Below are 6357 nucleotides of genomic sequence, written 5' to 3'. Positions count from 1 at the left end.
GCATGTGGTGTGAAGAGAGAGTCCCCAGTGAGAGACAAACCAAGAGTTAATTTCTATATTACACAAGGAGTTCTTGGGAATTACTAAGAAGGTAGTAAATTTTAAGATTCAAATAAATTAATTGACCAAAAAATATGTTTTAAATACAACTTCTATGAGTAAGTTAACCAGGGAGAAATATTTCCCTTCACTTAAAAAGTACAGATTAAAATGAGGTGCTATTTTATTCTATTAGTGGGGGAAAATGTAAATACTAGTGAGATTTTGGTGAAACTAGTATACTCACTTATTTGGGAACAATGTCTTAACTGCTATTTTAACTAATATATAAGTACATATATTTCATAAAAATACATATCCTTTTCAGAACTCAATCTATTCTATGAAAATTATAAAAAATAAATCCTTAAAAGCATACATTAGAAAGGGGAAAAGCAAAAATAAGAAATGATTGAAATAGACAAATTAACTGCTCTCTAAAAGGCCTGTGCTAATCATAGACACCACTGCCACATGTGAATAGGGTACATGGTTTTATATTTAAATTTAAGTGATTGCCTAATCTTATCCTTTGTGCATTCCTTTGGGTACTGTTTATTTTTCTGTTGACTGTATCCTTTGCCATGAATTATATATTTATTTTATAGTTTATCTCTTATCCTGCACATGTTTAAAATGTTTATAAAGTCAAATTTATTCATCTTTAACTTCCATCTTTAAGAAACTCCCTAGAAGATATGAACTTATGCCCACATTTTCTATATTATTTGAGGGTCATTGTTTATTTCATCTCTATGTTTAATTCTTTTTTTCCCCCTCTAGATTTTTTTTTTGTATAAGGAGTAAGCTGCCATAGTAAATTACCATGAACTTGAGTGGCTTGAAGCAATCAATGGAAATATAAACCCTCACTGTTCAGAGGTAGGTCCAGATTATACTGGAAAGCTTTAGGGGGATCCTTCTTTGCCTATTCCTAGCCACTGGTGGTAATTGGCAACCCTCAGTTTTCCTTGAGTTTTCGCTATAGTGTTCCAGCTGCGGCCTCTTGTCACGTGGCATTCTGTCCTGTGTGTCTCTGTGTCCAAATCTTTGTCTCTAAAGACAATGGTCATTTCCAAATAAGATCACATTCATAGGTACCAGGGGTTAGGGCTTTATATCTTCTCGGTGGACACAATTCAACTCATATTTTCCGTGACAAATCAGCTTACGCAGTACTTCTAAGTCATCTAACTTCTTTGCTGATTTCAAATGTCACATTTATGTCTTGTGCCAAATTAAGACTTCTGGGACTGTTTCATTTTGTCTTGTATTTATATCCTATTATCTATCTACCTTTCTTTATTCCTTTCTTTTTTAAAGATTTGATATTTTAAAGTAATCTCTACACCCAGCGTGGGGCTTGAACTTAAAATCCTGAGATCAGCAGTTACATGCTTTACTGATGGTGCCAGCCCGGTAGCCCTGCATCCTACTGTTTTAAATGTTAGAGCTTTATACTGGCATATTTGAGCTTTCGAGGCCCTCCTTAATACTTGACGTCAATGCTTACCGCTCATGTTTCTTCTCAACAATTGTTCTTTGAGGTGAACTAGAAGAATGTTTGCCAAGTTTCCCCCCCAACCCCCCAAATTTTGCAGTCTTTTGGGAGTTGTGTTGGTGTTGCATTTACTTTGTACAATGTTTAGGAATACCTTACATTTTACGAAGTTGAAAGTTCTTCTGCAAGAATGGGGAATATTTCTCCCATTCTTAAGACTCTCTCAAGTCTTACATCCCTTATGGAAGTGTTATACTTCAGGGTGTAGGGCATCTCTTACTAAGTTTACTCCTCAATATTTGATGTTATAGTTTCTAAATGACTGTAAAAAAACAAGAACTTTTTGTTACAGATTATTTTTGGTACAGTCACAATCTATACTTTTATTTTTTGAGTTTTCAGTTGAATACTCAACTGGTATATTGGTTGTGCCAATATACAACTATATCATCTATAAATAATAGATGCTTGTTGCTAATATTATACTTCATATTTTATTCCCTTGTCTTCAAACTTTGATGAATTGGCATGGTCTATTTCCCTAGAGCAATACCTACTAAATCTTAGAGGAAAAGCTGGTGACTGTGAGTAAATCATTTAGCCTTATGGGAGTTGAATTAAATTCTCTCCACCTTTGGCTCCAAGAGTAATTTCCACTTACGTCAACCAGTAAGGAGATCCTCATCCTGACACCATTCTTAAATTAATTTTTCTCCTAAATTGTTACTGGTTTTACCCAATTCTCATTGCATCATTTCATGCCAAGTTAAATTGTCTAAGATTATTGTGTCACATTAAGATACTTTTTATACCCGAGAAGAATATGAAAGGATGACTTAGATCATAAATTCCAGTTTTGTGGGGTGATTAGTTAGCTTCATTTATGAGGTGAGATACTTGATCTGAATTTTCTCCTCTGACTCTGTATTCTGGACTCTTGGCCACTTTCTACTAGAGCTACTAATGGAAAATAAAAGGAGGGAAGGAATGAACAAAAGAACAAATGTATAATTACTGAACTGTTTTCAAAAATACTCCACCTCATTTCATTTTCCAGCACCTTGTGGAGAGGAGGAACTGCTGTTCCCCACTTAAGATGAGAAAGCATAACAGCACAGTTAGTGACAACCCCCAACCCGCCCCTCCCCTGGTGCCTGGTGGGATAAAGATTCTGCTTCCCATGCTTTTCCCAGGAAATCTCAACTGCTTGCTAGTGGTGGTTTGCATGCTTGGTGGTAGATCTTAGAGTAGGAAATATTTTCTGGGATGCTTAAGCTGTGTTAAGAGACAATAAAAACATTCCTTAAAAACTAAAAGGGTGGAGGTGAGCAATTAAGTAGCTAGGAGAAAGGAAACCCAGAAACAAATCTGATGAATTATGTATACCAACGAAGAGATGGTAAAAGGCTGGCTGGCTTGCACTAAGTTCCCTCACTGTGCCAGGTACTGCTGAGTGCTTCACTTGTGCAGCCTCATGGCTAAAATCCCATATAACCCATATTTATAAGTGAAGAAACTAAGACTTAGAAAGAATTACTTCTGTTACATAGCTACCCCATGCAAAGCCATTTTTTCAGAATGAGAGTGAGTATGAGTTTGCCAGACTAGAAGCTCCGGGAAGGAGAAGCAATCTATAGAGCACCATTGAGTAGCTAGGAAGAGGTCAAGGAAGGCATGTTATACACAATGGGTGGAGTGAAGTGTGTGGGGGCCCAAGCAAAAGGTGTCCCCAACACCTACCCGTCCTGGGTTAGAAATTATGGCTGGAGAAGAGTGCTCTATATTCAAATCTCAAAGATGGATCAGTTTTGAATGATGATGTCTAAAAAATGTCTTCTTTCACCTAATTAGAGCCAAGCACGCACCCATAGCCCCTAGTCTCAAATATGTGAGGCTAATGGTTGATTAAGAGCAGGGGCTCTGACGTCAGACCCTTGAGTCAGGACTCCAGCTCTGCTACTCACCCAAGTGGTTGGAGCAAGTCACTTGCTTTCTCTACCTTGGTTTACTGTGAAGCGATAGTATTGAGCACACACTTGTGGTACTTGCAAGGGCTATATGCCAGCACTTCATGAAGATCAGCTCCCAAAGTGTGGGAAGGAAACAACAATTAAATCACCAAATTCTTAATTATAAACAAACTGACAAGTATAACGAAGAAAAAGCACAGAGTGCAGCTGCAGCATAACAAGGGGACTTAACTGAGATCGGAAGTCAGCCTCTTCAGTGACATTTAAGCATAAATTGGGTGGTGAATAAATTGGGTGCAGGGAGAGCATTTGGGAAGAAATTTCTAAACCTAAGGAACAATAAATGTAGGATCCTGAGCTGCAAATTTTATTATTTTTTCATATTTTAACATACATAAGAATATTATTTTCATTTGGCTTCTTTCCCATTTCAACATGTCCTCTCATCCTCACAGCTGAGCGGTGCCATCAAGCGGAATCAGGACTCTCCCCAGGAAGTGTTGCCACTTAGGGGCAAAAGATAAATGTCAGTGTCACACTGACCCAGACAAGGAACAACCAGACAGGGGGTCAGAGCTCTCCCATCTTATGTTCCCTATCCCTACTTCAATGCTGACATTTCATTATCACTCTCATTTCAAATGTTCTGTGCTTAACCTTCCAGTGGCTTCACCTTCTCTCAGAAAGCATCCAGAATCCTTGCCATGGCTTTCGAGGCCTTTGGCCGGCTTGCTGGGCGCTCCTGCCTTCCTTGCCAATGCTCTACCCCTTCCTCCTTCCCCTCCGACCCCAGGGCCTCTTACTCTTTCATCTGGACTTCGCTGTTCTCCCTCTTATTGTTCCTCTCATTCCTTCCACCGTGTCTGCATGACTCCCTGCGTCGGGAGCTCAGGTGTCTGTTCACACAGCACCTGCTTATCCAGGCCTTCCCTCCCCCATCACCTGCAAAGGCATCTGCGGGGCCTTCTTGCACCCTGCACCCTGCTCTGTCTCTCCACCATTGATTGTATCTATTCACTGCCTGCCTCCCACACGTGTTAGAATGTCAGCTCTGTGAACCAGAACTTGTCTAACCCACCGTATATTTCTAGAATTTAGGACAGTGCCTGACACAGAGCAAGTTTTCAATAATACTTGCTGACTTGATAAATTGTCTATGCAACCACTCCTATTTGGTTTATCATTATGCCCATGTCAATATTATTCTTTTTACAGCACTGTGTGTGGAGGGGGGGAGGTATGTGTATAGAGGAGGAGAGAATATATCTGCTTCTGATAGTCCAGAAAATTTGAAAACGTGTACAGAATTGCAGAAATTCTTGCAAACCAGAACTGATGGAATCAACCAAATGCATGGAATAAATGGAATAAAGGTGTGGGATTAAAATCAGATAATAAAATTAGACAAGCTGCCAAAAAACCCCAAACCCAGCTCTTTTATGTTGGAAGGATATTAGCCTCCCTGTCCTGTCACAGCTTGCCAAATTCAGTGAACTGGTTTCACCTCAATGATTCCACCCGAGTTATGTCATCTATAGAACTGTTTGTTCCCATCATTTCCACAGAGCTCATGCAGGACTAGCATGGAAAAAGGTCTGACTCCCTCCCTCTTAGGGCCTGAGGCAATCCTCTCTTTCTATACAGCAGGATTCTTGCTTGACTCCTGCCAGAATGTTCGGGAAATATCGTGGCCACTGCCCAACTCACCAAACCTGGAAAGAGGACTAATATTTATCATGGGTCTGCTACAGGCAGATGTTTGGCAAATGTCTCTTACTGGCCCTCCTTGCTCTCTGGTGAGGCAGCTATTATACATCTTTTCCAAGTGAGGAGCCAAGGGCACAGGAAAGCAGTTGTTTTTTGGTAAACTAGAATCCAGGGCTATATCTTGGGAATGCAACATAGTAGGAACTCAGAATGTACCTAAAACATGGAAAATGAGGAACGCCTGGGTGGCTCAGTCGGCTAAGCATCCAGCTCTTGGTTTTGGCTCTGGTCAGGATCTCAGGGTCCTGGGATGAAGTGTAGGGCTTTGTGCTCAGCAGGTGCTCAGCAGGGAGCCTGCTTGAGGATTCTCTCCCCTGTGCCCTCTGCCCCTCCCCCGGTGCTCTCACTCTCTCTCAAAACTCAAATAATGTAAAAAATCATGGCTGGAGGATAGCAGGGCTGGACCTTCTGGAGCAAGGGGTGTTGGTTGTGGTGGTAGATGGGGTTGCCCCAGAGCCTGGGAAAAGGTGCACATCATAGGCTAAGGAGTCAGCCAAGCACTGGGACATGGGAACCTAGGGCCTCTGCTGGAGTCGCGTTTGGCTGGCAGAAGGACACAGGTGGGGAGAAGGTAAGCACCCTCTGCAGGATTAAGGTGGAGTCCCTACACTGGGGAATATGGGATTTTAGAAAATAGAAATGTAATTGACATAACATTCTATTAGTCTCAGGTATGCAATAGAATAGTTTGATGTCTGTATATATTATGTAATAAACACCACAATAAGTCTAGTTAATGTTCACCGCCACACAGTTACAATTTTTTTTTCTTGTGATGAGAACTTTTTTTTTCTTTTTTTAAATTTTTTTTATTTATTTATGATAGTCACACATAGAGAGAGAGAGAGAGGCAGAGACACAGGCAGAGAGAGAAGCAGGCTCCATGCACCGGGAGCCCGACGTGGGATTCGATCCCGGGTCTCCAGGATCGCGCCCTGGGCCAAAGGCAGGCGCCAAACCTCTGCGCCACCCAGGGATCCCGTGATGAGAACTTTTAAGAGCTGTTCTCTCAGCAGCATTCACTTACACAGAACAGTCTCATTAACTCTACTCACCGTGCTGTACCATTACATCCCTCGG

The sequence above is a fragment of the Canis aureus genome, chromosome 1 (assembly GCF_053574225.1).
Source record: "Canis aureus isolate CA01 chromosome 1, VMU_Caureus_v.1.0, whole genome shotgun sequence".
Classification (NCBI taxonomy): Eukaryota; Metazoa; Chordata; class Mammalia; order Carnivora; family Canidae; genus Canis; species Canis aureus.
This window is presented reverse-complemented; position numbering follows the sequence as displayed.